Source organism: Pseudochaenichthys georgianus, chromosome 1 (genome assembly GCF_902827115.2).
Source record: "Pseudochaenichthys georgianus chromosome 1, fPseGeo1.2, whole genome shotgun sequence".
NCBI classification, from domain to species: domain Eukaryota; kingdom Metazoa; phylum Chordata; class Actinopteri; order Perciformes; family Channichthyidae; genus Pseudochaenichthys; species Pseudochaenichthys georgianus.
Window position 1 is genome coordinate 47,165,839 of NC_047503.1, and position 19,493 is coordinate 47,185,331.

The following is a 19,493-nucleotide window of genomic DNA, read 5'->3' on the forward strand; positions in this document are numbered from 1 at the left end:
TATGTGACATGTTGACTGTACTTAGTTTTTTTTTGTACTGTTCCGTGTTAACTTATCTGTACTGTACAACTAGCCTAGCGCTACTTTTTAATGCTTGATGGCATGCTAGGATAGATTCCTTTGTATTGTAATATACACACTAATTTAATAATTGTTCTTCAAAGGTATTATTCAGTCTTAAAAATATAATAGCCTACTGAATAGGCTACTCTACAGCAGTGAATGAAGGATGAGCCTAAAACATGGTCATGCATCCGAAATGTTTATTTTTAACAAAATAAACACTTTAAGAAAAATAATTAGCACTTTTTTTTTATTCAGCCTCATATGTCAGCCTCATATGGCTGTTGCTGCTGCTGCTGCTGCTGGCGGAGGATGCTGCTGGAGGAGGGTACTGCTGCTGGAGGGTGCTGCTGCTGAAGGAAGAGGAGGCTGGAGGCTGCTGACGGAGGACCGGGAATGGAGATGCCAAGTACATCGATGGCAACGAGTAAGGTGTTTGGCAGTGGCCTAGATGTTATGACCTTCGGTGCAGAGGTCTGTTGGGTCTTCTTTGCCTTCTTACTCTGACTCTTGCTGCCAAGATACCCTTTATGTTTATCCTTCCTCTCAGCTCTGATGCACTTTGATGCAATCCTTAACCTCAGCCTGATGTATGTTGAGAGGATTTTTTTCTTCAGGTCATGGCATGAGGGCAGGTTGCTGTCCAGCAACATGGCTTCTTGTTCCAGCTGTGACACTGCATTTGAGGACTCCATGAGGGAATCGCTCATCCTCACACGGAACAGCTGCTCCACGTTCTGAACAAGGGTGAAAACCTCATCTGATGGACGGTAAAGTGCACCCCTTTTAAATTCTTTTAATACCAGCAGACCAGCTCTCTCATTTATATCCTGTAGTGCCACAACAGAACCTTAGTTGTATTGCTTTTTTCACGGTGTCTTTCCCCCACCGTATCCCACCTTTTTTTGATTGCCCAAGTGCTCTAATTTGGTCTGTGTTGAATAATTTTTGAAACTTTAGATTAATCAAATTGTGTTTTTTTTGTAATGCCGAATGAATCCTCTTCTGGTTTACCAGAGCCCTCTCGGCTCTCTTTCTTAGTAATCTCTCCCTTCTCAGTTGCCTCATTAGATCCTCCACGTGAGCCCGGTCACAACTGGCCCTTGGCAGTCTGGTCCCTGGAGCACCTGACCCTGGCAAACTGGCCTCTTCATAGCTGACCCCTGACTGACTGGTTCCTGGCACACTGATCTCTGGTAAGGTGGCCTCTTGATTGTCGGCCCCTGACATACTGGCCCCTGGCAGTCTGCTGACATCTGTCTCTCTCTCTCTGTCTGTTATGTCCCTTGGAGCTCCACCTCAATATCTCCCTGAATCTCTGTAACAATAACAAGGCAATGGCTGTTATATGTGTATGCTGCCTTTACATGTGCACCTATTGTCATGTAAGGGTACACTATACTCCTACAGTATAGTGACATTCATCTAAGTTTGCCTATTGGCAATGTTACAGTATGAAGACATCTGTAGATTATGTACATGTATATGAGTCTTCAGAGAGTCCCTGAACCCTGGTAGCTTTGAAGCTGTATAATCTGAAAGTTGCATTAGGAGTGTAGTCTATCCTTGAATGATATAAACATGGGAAACATTGTTAGCTTCATATATCATACCAATGTTTGATGTGCAGTAATAGGTGTGGTCATTATTCCTGACAGCTGGAGGCATACTCCTTGACGTGAATGTTCTCCTTTTCGGTTTAGGCCGATGTATAAATACTGTTGGAACAGCATCTGGCCTCAACCTCAAATTTCCTCCTGAAAAACCAATATATTGGTCGTCTTCAAAGTGTACCTGTGGGTAGGTAGGTTTGATCAGTTTCCCCTGCACACTTCAAATGTAATTGAAGAGTCATAATTCTCTACACTTGGAAATATGATGCCCTTTAAAATGTTAACAAGTCATGTCACCTCTGTGAACATTACTTACATGACAGAGTTTTCTGCTGTTGTTGTCCTCTGTCATACACAGGGTTTGTCTGTTGACCATTGCCATCCATCTCTTCCTTCGCTCTACGTCCTTAGGGAAGCCATACATCCAGAACCCCTTCTCGGATCTATTAGAGCAGTGGTTCTCAAAGTGGGGTCCGCGACCCCCCGGGGTCCGTGGCACTCTGCCAGGGGGTCCGTGAAAAGTTTTCAGATTCATTATATATTTTTTTCTTTGTAACGCAACACTTTTGGAGAGAGAGGACGCTGGCGTTGTCTGTTCGCCGCTTCTCTGTCCAAAAATGTATCTGCCGAGTTTTGGACCAACGTTTCTACCTCAGTTTCCATACGTTCAGTGGCTTGCACACGCTGTTCTGGACACTTTTGTAACACTCGATCGCAACTTTTTACGGATGCTCCGCTTCCGACCTGTCCACCCTGCTACACCTGCTAATGTTGCTCCTGCTTCAGGGCTAACGCTATCGCTAACGTTAGTGGCTCCATCTGACGACAAGCCCGATTCTCCATCTCATTTTCCCGTTTTGAGTCCCGATCCTGCTTCACTGTATCACCTGCTTAGCTTCTGTTTGATTTTGTTCTGCCACAAAAGACACAACAACGGTCCTCTCCACCCAACCAGTCTGACGGCGATCAGAAGCTAGCCTAGTTCTCCCTGCTCAGGCTAGCCTGCTCTGGCCACCACCGTATTCCTCTGCGGCAAACTTCTTCAACTTCCACCATCTCTCCTCAGTGCTGTCCGTCCTTGAGTCGCTTCCTGGACAGGCTGCCTGCTGTCCTGGTTCATCTGTACTCTTGGCTGATAGCGCATTCACCCGGCCGATCCGCTACCACAGCTAACGCTGTGCTAACGTTAGCATCATACCATTGTGATGCTTCGTTACTCTGCCTCGCAACTTTTTAGGATCAACCACTTCACTACACCCCCTCTATGTCTGTCAGTCATTGAATACCTCGGGCTGTTACGAGTGGCAGACCCAGGTATGTCCATAGAGGTTCCAAACGTGGGTTTGTTTACACCGGCTCAGCTGACACTATCCCAACTGTGTGGTCCCGGCGCCCCGTCACCGCCCCACTTACGTCATCACAACAAACCACACGTGTGCAGGTGTTAACCTGAAGCCCTTGGCCTGTGTTGATGGCATCACTGTTTTACCAGCCATTGCAACATATAACAACTCCCACACATTCATGTTGTTAAATACCCGCTCCCTTAACAACAAATCATCACTTATTAATGAAATCATCATTGATAGGAAATTGGATTTTTCTCTGCCTCACTGAGACATGGCAAAACCAACAGGACTTCCTCACACTCAACCTAGCCACCCCCCCCAGGTTATGCTTATCTCCAACAGGCCCCGCTCCATTGGTCGTGGTGGTGGGCTGGCAGTCATCCACAGAGCAGATATCCATGTCAAACAGCTGCTTGTGACGAATACAATCTCACTTGAGTGCATTGCCTTCTCAGTGGCTGCCCCGTCAAAGCATAGGTCGTCCTACCGCCCCCCCAAAACCTTCCACCTCATTCATGGTCTGAGTTGTCTGAGCTTCTCACCTCAATCTGCTCCATGTCTCCTCCACACTACTGCTAGGTGATTTTAACATCCATGTGGACTCCAGCACCTGCACCTTTGCCGCTGGAGTTTCTGTCACTATTGGAGTGCTTTAAACATCACGCAGCATTGTCCAAGGTCCCACCCACACACTAAGGGCCCACATCTTGCGTGTCTTCACTTGCAGAGAGAAGCAATCAGCTTCATGGACTGCCTTGCATCACCTCCAAATAGTGCCAGAGCTGGCTGCCATTGCAAGTAGTGGTTTGGGATTGAGCAATGCAGTTGCAGTTGTTTTTCAATTTACTTGATATATGTTGCAATTCAGGCATGTGTCAATTGTTTATAGCCTGCATTTATTTTGTGATTAGACTTTTATAAATCATTTAACTAAGAGTGAAACACTTGGGGGGGTGTGTGTGTGTGTGTGTGTGTGTGTGTGTGTGTGTGTGTGTGTGTGTGTGTGTGTGTGTGTGTGTGTGTGTGTGTGTGTGGAAATGTATTTTGTTTAGGTACAGTGTTACTTGCAGCTAATTGATTGATTTTGTTATGGGTATTCTGTGTTGAGATGGTGCAAATATTTGTAATACATATCTAATATCTTTCTAATACATTTCTCTTGTGTTGTTCTTTCACATAACTAAGACTATAGAAGTGTAAAAAATAGGCTACGTCAGATTATTCCAAGGGACATACATGTCAAATCAAGTCAATTTGTATTTATATAGCCCAAAATCACAAATCAGAATGAGGGGGTCCTTGGTGTATTCTCTATCTTGCAAGGGGTCCTTGGCTGAAAAACAATTGAGAACCTCTGTATTAGAGCACCCAAATGCTATGTATGACAACTGATCTATTAAAATGCAATATAAACGAAAGTGCCATAATATTTATTGTGCAAACATTTTAACATGAATATTGCTATGTCCTCTGTTCAGTCTGCTCCCAACTGTATTCTCTCCCATTATTCACCACTGTTCCTATTCTTGCTCTGCTTTTTAGGGCCCAGGAAACAGATGAAGAGGATGTCCCTTTCACAAAGGAACCTTCTTGTTTTTTTCAAAATGGTTAGGCCCCTGGATGCCCTAGACTAGAGTTCTGTATTGCTTTTTTGTAAATAGTTGCTTTTTTGTAAATAGTTGTTTGTATTTGTAAAATGCCCCCACCCACAATTGTTGTTCGCACAATTATGCTTGTGCGAACAACAATTGTGGTGGGTGCATATTGTGCTGCAGACGTTGAAGGACCTGAGTCTCCTGGGAAATACAGGTGAAAGGTGAGGGAGGTACTCTTTAAAGTAGAGACACTACATACTGACATACACCTGACATCTGCAGGAGAGACTCTTTGAAGTAAAGACACTACATACTGATATACACCTGGATATCTGCAGGAGAGGACTCTTTAAAGAGACACTATATACTGATATACACCTGAACATCAGCAGGAGAGGACTCTTTAAAGTAGAGACACTACATACGTGTTATTATGCCAGGTGTTCATTGTTAAATTGTATTTAATATAGACCATTATGCCACTTTGAGATACAATATCCTCACAAATATATGTTTATACCTTTACTTTTTATCAACTTGTGAGCAACATGACAGCCAAGACTTCCATACATGTACATTTGAACTCAGATTACAATCTGATAATGTTCTAAATCCTGGCTTTGATGGGAAGGTGACAGCAGGCAGAGGAGAAACACATGGTCACTGTTTCACTCCCCTGTGGAAGGCTTCCAGGAAAACATGCGATAGATGGAAGAAGGTCATGTGAATCTGTACAAGACCGGCTTTTCCTCACCATGGTAATATCCTCCTCCTCTGGATCTCCTTGTCATTGGCACGGTGCATTCCTGGTGCAAATTATTGTGCTGGGTATAAATACGTTGACAGTCTGGCAGGCGCAGGTGCTCTAATCTTCCGGTGTCCTCCTGCTGCCTAGCACAGCGCTGTGGCACTGAAGTGGATGTTTTCTCCACATTCACAGTGACCTCTCATTGTCCACAGATGGCACATTTTCCTGGCAAACTGTAATGATGCAGCTCTTTGAATGAAAGGATGACACCAAAAACAGTTAATTCCCTCTCAATTTTTTTAGTTTTGCAACGCAGGAAATAACCATGAAGGTATCAAATGTCATTATTAGAGGATAAATTGGATTTTGAAGTAAGTACAAAATGGTTTTTACATCAGTTGTCCAATACTAATTAACTGCTTTTGTAGCTTCAGGGATTGTATGCAGTGGGCCTTTTTTATCTCAGATTGTTTTTCATCTTGACCTTTAAGTTGATTACCCTGCTGATTGTGAATTCACCTGTAAGATAGTTTTTAAACCAAAAGGTCACAATTGTCTACCCTCCATGTTCAAAGGCATTCAAAAGGATTACAATTGATGGTCCATGCGTGTGTTGGTAACATACATTTTTTCAATTTACAGTTTTAGTTTTATGTCTTGTTCAAATCACACTCGACAAGTGGACTGAAAATGTGAACCAGCCACCCTTATGTAATTTTTAAACTGCATCCAAGGTCTGGATGTTTCTATTTTTGTCTTCCGGATCATTTATTACTGGTGATTCTCTTGCTTTTGACATCACTCTCAGAAAAGCCAAAAATTGGATGAAAAGCTCAAGAACAAAGCTGATGCTACAGTACAAGCGGCATATAACTAAAACACAGGGTTGCCAACTTTGGGTACCTGGCTGGAGTGAGATTTTGATATCATGGGTTTAATTACACATATGCGCACAAATGACTGCTATCGTGTCAGCAGCGGGACCTTAGCATATATATAGGATATATACAAATATACAAATACACAATATTGGACACAGACTATAAAGGGCACAAAGTTTCATTCACTAATGAAAGTCAAACACATGTTTGTTTCCACTATTTTATTGTGTGCCTGATAAGCAATTAATTGACTTATATAAATAAAAATGTACTCGATAATTGCCATTTACATGAGGATGTGACTAGCAGTTTGAAATGATGTACTTGAATTATTATTATATATTATCATTATGTCAGGGGTCTAAAATGGTCGACATATTATCGTTTATCGCAATAATTTCCGGGAAAATGTATCCAACAAAATTAATTATCGTGAGAGGCCTATACATGAACACACACACACAAACAAATCTACAGACTTACTCCAAACTGCCAAACATATTAATTAACACACTCTATTTTGGCCTAGTAGAACAATAAGCAGCAGACTTTTACTTTTTTATCATTTCTACTGGATCTTAGATCTGCGCTTGCGCAATACGGGTCGGCAGTTGCGAGAGAGTATTTTTGTTGGGTAATCTCTGGTAGGGCTAACCCTTGACAGTGAAACGCCACGCGTGAGGTTTAGATTATTTCCCCGTCTCAATCCAAATGGAACTGTATGAAATAAAAAGGCACATTTGTCTTGTAGTAAATAAAAAGGGCGACCTGGAGCCAATCCTGCAATTCCCCACAGGTGAAAGAGTTGACATACTGAAAGCCCAATCCCTGCCAGGGGGGGTCTGTGGGGATTCTCCCCCACGTGATTTTTTGAAAATACTAACATAAAATTACACTTCTGGTACTCTCTTGAGAAGAAAAATAAATAAATCATTACTACACGACCATTATTTTAAAAATGAATGCCATTTTTAGTTTTTTGTTACTTTGTTCTGAAAGCTGAACCTGCTGCTCCTCACAGAGAGACAAGGGAAGAGGCTGTGTGTAGAATTACTTTACATTGTGGATAAGGGTGGATTAGCCCCCATTGTTCTGTGTGTCAACATGAAAGACAGCCCACACACCTATCAATCATCAAACCGTGGGGTCTTATTCCATTACGTGTTGATAGAAATCAACACTGTAATGTTGTACGTCGACGTATAGAGATGTACGACAGCAAAAGTATTCTCCGTGGGGACTTCCTGCAACAACACCACGCCGTTATCTTTGATTCTGATTGGCCAGAAGACAAGACGATCACTACCTGACAAAAGTTTTCAAAAAACCGTTTCTAGTCTCTCGGTATTCTTGTTTTTGGCGTGAGAATAGTTTGGGCAGACGTGAGGAGCGTGAGATTGAGAGTGAAAGCGTGTGTCACACGCCAGATGCGTGAGAGTTGGCAACCCTGACTAAAAGCTTTTATTTGTTGGATTTATAAAACCCTCGGAAGTCATGTGGTGTTGGACTTTGTGTGAAGTGGATATAATAACCTGAAAGCTCAGTGTGTTGATGCTGGGCTGATATGTTGTATGAGTCTCAGGTAAGAGGGTGAACAGGATTCTCCTACTGTCCTTTCCTCCATCCTACTTCAGCGGTTTTTCTTTATCGTCCCTTTCTATGTCACCTCAGTTTCTTTTAGAATGTTATCTGTTATAACTAGAGCCGGGACTCGATTAAAAAATTAATCTAATTAATTAGAGGCTTTGTAATTAATGAATCGAAATTAATCGCATTTTTAATCAAATATACATATTTGACCTGAGAACAGTGAGAAGCAATTTTCACATGGATTTTACTCCAAGTGGTCTACAGTCGAGTGCAATCCAGTGAGCCAGGGAGTTGGTTATTTTCTCATACGTGGACTTACTTATCCTGGCCCTGAAACCAGTCATCTGGTTGAGTGTGGGTTGGGTCAGGGTGTGGTTCCTTGCACTCGGAGTCGGGCTAACGTCCACGCTAGCTGCTACATGCTTTGCATTTAGGTGATACTTTAGGCTTGATCAGAGCCCTAGAGATACTAAGAGTTACGATACTCCCATAGACCTCCGTTGTAAAAAATGGCGGCGCCTACTTCCGGGGTATGGACATCGAAATAGTTCAACATATTGTCATGTGGGCGTTGGACCGCATTCACTTACATTACGGCGCGTCGATTAGTTCCAGAGGTAAGTTGCTGAAATATCGAACTCTTTTGAATTGTCAACTGTCTATATTGTATCAGAGGCCCTTTGTGATGCTTATACTGGTCTTCAGTTGTATATGCACAGCGTAATTATCTATATTTGATCTTGGTTGTTACAACCAATTTTGCTAGCATTGCCTGCTAGTTAGCTAGCGCGACTTCGTCAGCTTTGATTTGAAGGTAAGATTTCAGTAATGAATCGCTAGCAGCTTATATATCAATGATGCTGGTTAACTAACAAGCAGGATTTAGATTGATTATGTGTTTTTTATTGTTATTTTGGTTTTTATCTGCTGAACCTGACCATGTCAGCCATCCTTAGTCGGCTTTTTCTGTATGATATGACTTAACTGCTAGCACTAGTAGAAATGAGGTGGCGTTTGTGATAAATATTTCATTGCATTTTGGGATATACTAACATTTCATTATGTGACATGTTGACTGTACTTAGTTTTTTTTTGTACTGTTCCGTGTTAACTTATCTGTACTGTACAACTAGCCTAGCGCTACTTTTTAATGCTTGATGGCATGCTAGGATAGATTCCTTTGTATTGTAATATACACACTAATTTAATAATTGTTCTTCAAAGGTATTATTCAGTCTTAAAAATATAATAGCCTACTGAATAGGCTACTCTACAGCAGTGAATGAAGGATGAGCCTAAAACATGGTCATGCATCCGAAATGTTTATTTTTAACAAAAATAAACACTTTAAGAAAAATAATTAGCACTTTTTTTTTATTCAGCCTCATATGTCAGCCTCATATGGCTGTTGCTGCTGCTGCTGCTGCTGGCGGAGGATGCTGCTGGAGGAGGGTACTGCTGCTGGAGGGTGCTGCTGCTGAAGGAAGAGGAGGCTGGAGGCTGCTGACGGAGGACCGGGAATGGAGATGCCAAGTACATCGATGGCAACGAGTAAGGTGTTTGGCAGTGGTCTAGATGTTATGACCTTCGGTGCAGAGGTCTGTTGGGTCTTCTTTGCCTTCTTACTCTGACTCTTGCTGCCAAGATACCCTTTATGTTTATCCTTCCTCTCAGCTCTGATGCACTTTGATGCAATCCTTAACCTCAGCCTGATGTATGTTGAGAGGATTTTTTTCTTCAGGTCATGGCATGAGGGCAGGTTGCTGTCCAGCAACATGGCTTCTTGTTCCAGCTGTGACACTGCATTTGAGGACTCCATGAGGGAATCGCTCATCCTCACACGGAACAGCTGCTCCACGTTCTGAACAAGGGTGAAAACCTCATCTGATGGACGGTAAAGTGCACCCCTTTTAAATTCTTTTAATACCAGCAGACCAGCTCTCTCATTTATATCCTGTAGTGCCACAACAGAACCTTAGTTGTATTGCTTTTTTCACGGTGTCTTTCCCCCACCGTATCCCACCTTTTTTTGATTGCCCAAGTGCTCTAATTTGGTCTGTGTTGAATAATTTTTGAAACTTTAGATTAATCAAATTGTGTTTTTTTTGTAATGCCGAATGAATCCTCTTCTGGTTTACCAGAGCCCTCTCGGCTCTCTTTCTTAGTAATCTCTCCCTTCTCAGTTGCCTCATTAGATCCTCCACGTGAGCCCGGTCACAACTGGCCCTTGGCAGTCTGGTCCCTGGAGCACCTGACCCTGGCAAACTGGCCTCTTCATAGCTGACCCCTGACTGACTGGTTCCTGGCACTCTGGTAAGGTGGCCTCTTGATTGTCGGCCCCTGACATACTGGCCCCTGGCAGTCTGCTGACATCTGTCTCTCTCTCTCTGTCTGTTATGTCCCTTGGAGCTCCACCTCAATATCTCCCTGAATCTCTGTAACAATAACAAGGCAATGGCTGTTATATGTGTATGCTGCCTTTACATGTGCACCTATTGTCATGTAAGGGTACACTATACTCCTACAGTATAGTGACATTCATCTAAGTTTGCCTATTGGCAATGTTACAGTATGAAGACATCTGTAGATTATGTACATGTATATGAGTCTTCAGAGAGTCCCTGAACCCTGGTAGCTTTGAAGCTGTATAATCTGAAAGTTGCATTAGGAGTGTAGTCTATCCTTGAATGATATAACATGGGAAACATTGTTAGCTTCATATATCATACCAATGTTTGATGTGCAGTAATAGGTGTGGTCATTATTCCTGACAGCTGGAGGCATACTCCTTGACGTGAATGTTCTCCTTTTCGGTTTAGGCCGATGTATAAATACTGTTGGAACAGCATCTGGCCTCAACCTCAAATTTCCTCCTGAAAAACCAATATATTGGTCGTCTTCAAAGTGTACCTGTGGGTAGGTAGGTTTGATCAGTTTCCCCTGCACACTTCAAATGTAATTGAAGAGTCATAATTCTCTACACTTGGAAATATGATGCCCTTTAAAATGTTAACAAGTCATGTCACCTCTGTGAACATTACTTACATGACAGAGTTTTCTGCTGTTGTTGTCCTCTGTCATACACAGGGTTTGTCTGTTGACCATTGCCATCCATCTCTTCCTTCGCTCTACGTCCTTAGGGAAGCCATACATCCAGAACCCCTTCTCGGATCTATTAGAGCAGTGGTTCTCAAAGTGGGGTCCGCGACCCCCCGGGGTCCGTGGCACTCTGCCAGGGGGTCCGTGAAAAGTTTTCAGATTCATTATATATTTTTTTTTTTGTAACGCAACACTTTTGCCGCTTCTCTGTCCAAAAATGTATCTGCCGAGTTTTGGACCAACGTTTCTACCTCAGTTTCCATACGTTCAGTGGCTTGCACACGCTGTTCTGGACACTTTTGTAACACTCGATCGCAACTTTTTACGGATGCTCCGCTTCCGACCTGTCCACCCTGCTACACCTGCTAATGTTGCTCCTGCTTCAGGGCTAACGCTATCGCTAACGTTAGTGGCTCCATCTGACGACAAGCCCGATTCTCCATCTCATTTTCCCGTTTTGAGTCCCGATCCTGCTTCACTGTATCACCTGCTTAGCTTCTGTTTGATTTTGTTCTGCCACAAAAGACACAACAACGGTCCTCTCCACCCAACCAGTCTGACGGCGATCAGAAGCTAGCCTAGTTCTCCCTGCTCAGGCTAGCCTGCTCTGGCCACCACCGTATTCCTCTGCGGCAAACTTCTTCAACTTCCACCATCTCTCCTCAGTGCTGTCCGTCCTTGAGTCGCTTCCTGGACAGGCTGCCTGCTGTCCTGGTTCATCTGTACTCTTGGCTGATAGCGCATTCACCCGGCCGATCCGCTACCACAGCTAACGCTGTGCTAACGTTAGCATCATACCATTGTGATGCTTCGTTACTCTGCCTCGCAACTTTTTAGGATCAACCACTTCACTACACCCCCTCTATGTCTGTCAGTCATTGAATACCTCGGGCTGTTACGAGTTGGCAGACCCAGGTATGTCCATAGAGGTTCCAAACGTGGGTTTGTTTACACCGGCTCAGCTGACACTATCCCAACTGTGTGGTCCCGGCGCCCCGTCACCGCCCACTTACGTCATCACAACAAACCACACGTGTGCAGTGTTAACCTGAAGCCCTTGGCCTGTGTTGATGGCATCACTGTTTTACCAGCCATTGCAACATATAACAACTCCCACACATTCATGTTGTTAAATACCCGCTCCCTTAACAACAAATCATCACTTATTAATGAAATCATCATTGATAGGAAATTGGATTTTCTCTGCCTCACTGAGACATGGCAAAACCAACAGGACTTCCTCACACTCAACCTAGCCACCCCCCCCAGGTTATGCTTATCTCCAACAGCCCCGCTCCATTGGTCGTGGTGGTGGGCTGGCAGTCATCCACAGAGCAGATATCCCTGTCAAACAGCTGCTTGTGACGAATACAATCTCACTTGAGTGCATTGCCTTCTCAGTGGCTGCCCCGTCAAAGCATCAGGTCGTCCTACCGCCCCCCCAAACCTTCCACCTCATTCATGTCTGAGTTGTCTGAGCTTCTCACCTCAATCTGCTCCATGTCTCCATCCACACTACTGCTAGGTGATTTTAACATCCATGTGGACTCCAGCACCTGCACCTTTGCCGCTGAGTTTCTGTCACTATTGGAGTGCTTTAACATCACGCAGCATGTCCAAGGTCCCACCCACACTAAGGGCCACATCTTGCGTGTCTTCACTTGCAGAGAGAAGCAATCAGCTTCATGGACTGCCTTGCATCACTCCAATAGTGCCAGAGCTGGCTGCCATTGCAAGTAGTGGTTTGGGATTGTAGCAATGCAGTTGCAGTTGTTTTTCAATTTACTTGATATATGTTGCAATTCAGGCATGTGTTCAATTGTTTATAGCCTGCATTTATTTTGTGATTAGACTTTTATAAATCATTTAACTAAGAGTGAAACACTTGGGGGGGTGTGTGTGTGTGTGTGTGTGTGTGTGTGTGTGTGTGTGTGTGTGTGTGTGTGTGTGTGTGTGTGTGTGTGTGTGTGTGTGTGTGTGTGTGGAAATGATATTTTGTTTAGGTACAGTGTTACTTGCAGCTAATTGATTGATTTTGTTATGGGTATTCTGTGTTGAGATGGTGCAAATATTTGTAATACATATCTAATATCTTTCTAATACATTTCTCTTGTGTTGTTCTTTCACATAACTAAGACTATAGAAGTGTAAAAAATAGGCTACGTCAGATTATTCCAAGGGACATACATGTCAAATCAAGTCAATTTGTATTTATATAGCCCAAAATCACAAATCAGAATGAGGGGGTCCTTGGTGTATTCTCTATCTTGCAAGGGGTCCTTGGCTGAAAAACAATTGAGAACCTCTGTATTAGAGCACCCAAATGCTATGTATGACAACTGATCTATTAAAATGCAATATAAACGAAAGTGCCATAATATTTATTGTGCAAACATTTTAACATGAATATTGCTATGTCCTCTGTTCAGTCTGCTCCCAACTGTATTCTCTCCCATTATTCACCACTGTTCCTATTCTTGCTCTGCTTTTTAGGGCCCAGGAAACAGATGAAGAGGATGTCCCTTTCACAAAGGAACCTTCTTGTTTTTTTCAAAATGGTTAGGCCCCTGGATGCCCTAGACTAGAGTTCTGTATTGCTTTTTTGTAAATAGTTGCTTTTTTGTAAATAGTTGTTTGTATTTGTAAAATGCCCCCACCCACAATTGTTGTTCGCACAATTATGCTTGTGCGAACAACAATTGTGGGTGGGTGCATATTGTGCTGCAGACGTTGAAGGACCTGAGTCTCCTGAGGAAATACAGGTGAAAGGTGAGGAGAGGTCATCGCTTGGAAGGTTTTATATCCTGTGGTGTCTCAACAGAACTTAATATGAATTGCTTTATTGTCTCATCGCTGGATCACCTCCCCTTGGCAAAGTGGCCTCGTCATTTTAATTTGTATTGTTGACAAACCTGTTTTTGTTGCTCCTGTTGAACCATGGTTCAACAGGAGCTTCTGTAAATAGTTTTGTAAATAGTTTGAATATTTATCATAGTAATCATTTTCAGTCTCCCACTCTCTCAATTTAATTTATCGTTTCTTTGCCCCACCATATATTTTGTTGTCCAAGGGCACTAATTGGGTCTGTGTTGAAGATTGTTTTACACTTTAGATTAATCAAAATTGTGTTTTTTGGCTGAATTAATCTTTTTCTGTTAAACCCTAACCCTCTTTGTTCTCATTCTCATTCATTTGACTTTGTTTTGTTCTAACACACATCACTTTTTCCATACACTGTTCTTAATAAGTAATAGGCTACCAAGCTTTCCGTTGTCACCCTGCTTCTCCAAATGCAAAACTGTCAATAAAAAGTATGCAATAATGCAATTACAGCTGAAAAAGTACTTGGGTGTGTGTGTTTTTTTAATATATATATTTACCATTCAATAACGCAATCGCTGCTGTCTGTCTGTCCCATAGAAGAACATGACAGCGCAGCGCAACTATACTACGGACGTGACTGACCTGACAGTGACAGCAACATAGCCTGCTTGTGCTGCCACACTTTCCCCTCAAGATATCGTTAAATAACGAAACTTGTAAATATTGCCAATCCATACAAAGTGTAACCACATCATGTAAATATGAAAGCAATCTTTAAAAAATAACAGCGTTGGTTTAATCTATGACTATTTTGACCATGTTTGTGCTGTTTTTGCCATAGAGAAGCATTGCCACGGAAGTGCGTTTTGAACTATCCCGGCATACATAAACCACGTGACCGGCTGGTGGCGACATCAAAGAGTGTCGTAACTCTTATATCTCTATGGCTCTGGGCTTGATGTGCTGCGGTGATATGCAAATTCTTTTTTTCATAATTTGCACACAACCGTACGGAGCCCTGGGGCCTATACTACGAACCTGGTTCAACCTAACCTGGATATGTTTGAGTTAGCCGGTTGGCCTAATCCAAAACATACGCGCTCTCGCTAAACTGTACTACGACGCTGGTTATCAAGTGGATCGCTCAAGCCAGCCGTTTCCTATCTAGTTAGGTGCGCGTTCACATGAAAGGGGTGGTATTTGGAGCATTCGACCAATCACAAACATGGAGAAGCGCACTGACAGCGCAGCGTCATACTTCCTGAATGAAAAGTGAACTTTAATACTAGTCAAAAATGAAGAAGTTAAACTTTAAACATCCATGACTTAAACACTTTATCCAGGATAAAAGCCACATAGCTGCACCTGCAAGGTGAATACAGCTGGCATTAACAGGTTTATGATATCACTGTCCATCTAAGACACGATCTGACTTTAATTACATTTGTCTCGAGTGTTTCGTCAACTTAATGTGTTGCTTAAAATAATACTTCTGCATACAGTATGTGACACTATGAGTGTTGCACGGCCAGATACGGCTCAGCTGACTCAGATAAGGAGATATATGATACATTATGAAGTGATATGCCGCGGACTGTACTTAATGTACTCTGATCCGGTTACTTATGTTGTGGCCGATATTTAAGTAAGCTTTCTTAACGCTAATGTTATAATAGTCAGATTGCTCTGAAGATGGGAGGTGATATTCTATTAATGTTCACGTTCACACAGTCGGTGATTTTTGCCGGCCGTCTTTCCTGCAACGGCAGCTTTTCTGTATTTCCTTTCTCCTGTAATATGACTTGATCGCTTTAAACTCCGCACACTGAGCTCTGATTGATCAGCAGGCGGTGCTTTCACTGAGTTGAGCTCTTAGCCTGCAACCTAACCAGGGGCCTATACTACGAACCTGGTTCAACCTAACCTGGATATGTTTGAGTTAGCCGGTTGGCCTAATCCAAAACATACGCGCTCTCGCTAAACTGTACTACGACGCTGGTTATCAAGTGGATCGCTCAAGCCAGCCGTGCCCTATCTAGTTAGGTGCGCGTTCACATGAAAGGGGTGGTATTTGGAGCATTCGACCAATCACAAACATGGAGAAGCGCACTGACAGCACAGCGTCATACTTCCTGAATGAAAAGTGAACTTTAATACTAGTCAAAAATGAAGAAGTTAAACTTTAAACATCCATGACTTAAACACTTTATCCAGGATCAAAGCCACATAGCTGCACCTGCAAGGTGAATACAGCTGGAAAAAGAAAAGGTGTTTGAATGCGTACATTAACAGGTTTATGATATCACTGCCCCGTCTAAAACACGATCTGACTTCAATTACATTTGTCTCGAGTGTTTCGTCAACTTAATGTGTTGCTTAAAATAATACTTCTGCATACAGTATGTGACACTGTGAGTGTTGCACGGCCAGATACGGCTCAGCTGACTCAGATAAGGAGATATATGATACATTATGAAGTGATATGCCGCGGACTGTACTGAATGTACTCTGATCCGGTTACTTATGTTGTGGCCGATATTTAAGTAAGCTTTCTTAACGCTAATTTTATAATAGTCAGATTGCTCTGAAGATGGAGGTGATATTCTATTAATGTTCACGTTCACACAGTCTGTGATTTTTGCCGGCCGTCTTTCCTGCGACGGCAGTTTTTCTGTATTTCCTTTCTCCTGTAATATGACTTGATCGCTTTAAACTCCGCACACTGAGCTCTGATTGGTCAGCAGGCGGTGTTTTCACTGAGTTGAGCTCTTAGCCTGCAACCTAACCTGGTCCCGACCAGGTTAGCTGCTTAGCATATATTACCATGGAGATATAGCCTGCTAAAAAGAGAACCAGCTTCGGATGACCGGAAAGCCGGAGTTTTCCCTGAATTTAGCCGGCTAAGCGAAAATCCTGCTTCGCAGTATACCCCCCTGGTCCCGACCAGGTTAGCCGCTAAGCATAAATTACCATGGAGATATAGCCTGCTAAAAAGAGAACCAGCTTCGTAGGACCGGAAAGCCGGAGTTTCCCCTGAATTTAGCCGGCTAAGCGAAAATCCTGCTTCGTAGTATACCCCCCTGGAGGGTTCACCAAGAGAAAAATAAATAAAACGTGCGCACGCTTTAGTAACTCGTGCGCACGCTTTAGTAACTCGTGCGCACGAGTTACTAAAGCGTGGCCTCGTTTTGTGTGTGTGTGGGCATTTGTTTATGATAGTATCGTTCGTTCCGGTGCACTCCGGCAGGACTATAGCACATCGAGATTAAGATTAAACGAATTTCTTTCACTTGGGAATACACATATAACTATGGAGAACCAGATTTGTGTAAATTACTGTTCGTGGTAATTTGAAAACAAATGCCGGGGGTGTCGGACACACACAAACACACCGAACACGCACACACAGAGCGGAGCTGAGCACACACACACACACACACACACACACACACACACACACACACAGCATGCGCCCCGGTGACAGGACATATCCTTCATAAAACGAGGGGGAATACTCTGGTAGCTCGATGTGTGTAGAGGTGTGTGTGGTTAAACGTAGCAGCCTCGATCTCTATCCAGCGGTTCTAATGAAGGGCAATGCAGTGAAGTAAACAGTAAAAGGCACCGCTCTTTGCAGCTGGTGCTGCTCTTCTCAGATTCTGCTGAATTACACGTTACTGCCTCCAGTGCCCTGTACGACGAAGCCAGTTCAACAGACCCTGGATATGTTTGATTTACCCGGCTTAACTAACCCTAACAAACGCGATGTCGCTAAGCGGTCCTACGAAGCTGGTTATCAACTCAGCAAATCAACCAGGGTTTCTCTGTCCGGCTGAGAAGGCGTTCACGTCAGCGCCATATAGATAGAAGAGTTACGACACCGGAAGTCCAAAAACGGTTATCGTCATGTGGTTCATGTAGACGAGGATCGTTCCCCGGAAGTTCATGGCGGGCAATGTGAATGCATTGATAACAGGAGATAGAACTACGATTTTTGTTAATTATTAGTGAATAAAGGTTTTGATTTGCAATATTTATACAACAAATCGATATGTGTATGTATTTACATCAATATGTTTTAAAAAATAAAATCGAATTTGCTAATATTAAGTGATAATATTAGGATTAGTGTGAACAACTAGTTTACATGTTACTAACAGTGCCTTGTTAAAGAGCCTGTTGCTGTTTATTTATAGCTTTGAATTCTTTCAAACCAATATTATGTTCTTAAACTTGTATGGTAGTCAGGAGCATCACTTTCTAATGTTTATTGATACATTTAGAGGGAGGGGATCTAAAGTAATGCTTTAAAATTCAGATTGGATTCATTTCTACCATTTTCTTAATTCATGGTAGTTTCAGTAATCCCCTGGTAATTGAGGACACAAGTTATCTAAATGACTAATGTCATCTTTATGGCTTTCAGAAAGGACAGGAGACCGACAGGTGACTATCAAAGGACTAGCAGCAGCAGCAGGACTAGCAGCATATGATGATAATGATGATGTTAAATGTGTTGTTTTAGGAACATCAATTGCAAATACATGGAATTCAATAAACATTGAATAGCATATCATGCAGTTTGTCGGTGCCTTTTCCTCCGTGTTGTCCTGGTTTGCTGTGCTGCCTCCTAGTAGCCACCATGGTTTGCTGTGCTGCCTGGGGATGCTCAAATCGCTCAGAGAAAGGAGTACGAATGTACGGCTTCCCCACTGACACAGAGCGGAGGAAAAAATGTCTGGCTCAAATCAGCAGGAGCAATTTCACGACCAACAGCAACAAAATATGTGATGTAATTATATACAAACACTGCATTTGCACTTTTTCACAAAACGAAAACCACACCATTGGGAAAACTTAATGTTTTGTTTAATACAAAAAAACAGGGAAAGGCTTGAAAACACTGAGAGTTGAGACTCAGGGTGCAGGGTGAGGGTCTCAGTGCAGGTATTCAGGCTCCATTGAATCCCCCTCTGGTTCTTGTGCTGAAAGAGGGAGTAACAGACAGGAGAAAGGGTTATACACACACAGCACACCTATTGGATGGGAAATGCCTTGGGGAGATAAGGTGTTTACTTATATAAAACAGTATTAAACTTACCTTGTGTTTTCACTCTCACTTAAGTCCCTCTCCCTTTGCCACCAATCCAGAATCAGCTGAGCTGCAACATTATACAGACAGGTAATAATCAACAGAATCACAAGGACACAATATGGCTCTGCTAAAAACACTCACTCTTACACGCACCAAAGTTATATTTATCTAATATTTAACTCCCTCCACCCCCCCCGCATACAATCCCGTTTAGAAGCCCCTCTTCTCTAATTCAACATGTTGGACGAAATGACATTAAGAGAACGGAACTTACAATTAAAAGGCTGTTCAACGTGTGTTGCTAACTTGCTTCGGTATGCTAGCTTAATCTGTTATCTGTAAACGTTCCCTAAATCTACTAATTTAGGGATAATCCACTGACATCCTTTAATACACATGTTCATTTGAATCAGATGTACTGATAATATCCGCAATATAAATCTTTAAACTTCTTCTTACCTTTAAAAGTCCGTCACGAACGGTCTATTATGCTGCAACTCCACAGCTCTGCCAGCCTTGGCGCTAACTTCCGGGGAACGATTGAGAGGCTCCACGATCCGCCATTGCTGTAAAAAAGTGGTCCATTGGAGTGAACGGAGATGTCGTAACTCTTCTATTAAATAGCTCTGGTTCACGT

The 19,493-nt window shown here is 42.8% G+C and overlaps 4 long non-coding RNA genes across 7 annotated transcripts in view; 2 read left to right on the forward strand and 2 right to left on the reverse strand.

Moving 5' to 3' along the window:
• Positions 1 to 19,493, reverse strand: part of LOC139434840 (uncharacterized) — an 89,205-nt gene that overhangs the window by 52,518 nt on the left and 17,194 nt on the right. The window lies entirely within an intron of this gene.
• On the forward strand, positions 398 to 1,819 carry LOC117451444 (uncharacterized). 2 transcript variants are annotated; one of them, XR_004552654.2, is made up of 4 exons: positions 398 to 537; positions 681 to 833; positions 1,123 to 1,259; positions 1,767 to 1,819. It is a non-coding gene; the product is annotated as an uncharacterized lncRNA (long non-coding RNA). The 2 variants fall into 2 exon arrangements; XR_004552653.2 differs by having other exon boundaries at positions 398 to 490.
• LOC117451434 (uncharacterized) lies at positions 9,302 to 10,130 on the forward strand. The gene is made up of 3 exons (XR_004552650.2): positions 9,302 to 9,390; positions 9,581 to 9,733; positions 10,023 to 10,130. It is a non-coding gene; the product is annotated as an uncharacterized lncRNA (long non-coding RNA).
• On the reverse strand, positions 18,668 to 19,449 carry LOC139434838 (uncharacterized). The gene is made up of 3 exons (XR_011644147.1): positions 19,316 to 19,449; positions 18,863 to 18,923; positions 18,668 to 18,746 (listed from the first exon to the last, which is right to left on the reverse strand). It is a non-coding gene; the product is annotated as an uncharacterized lncRNA (long non-coding RNA).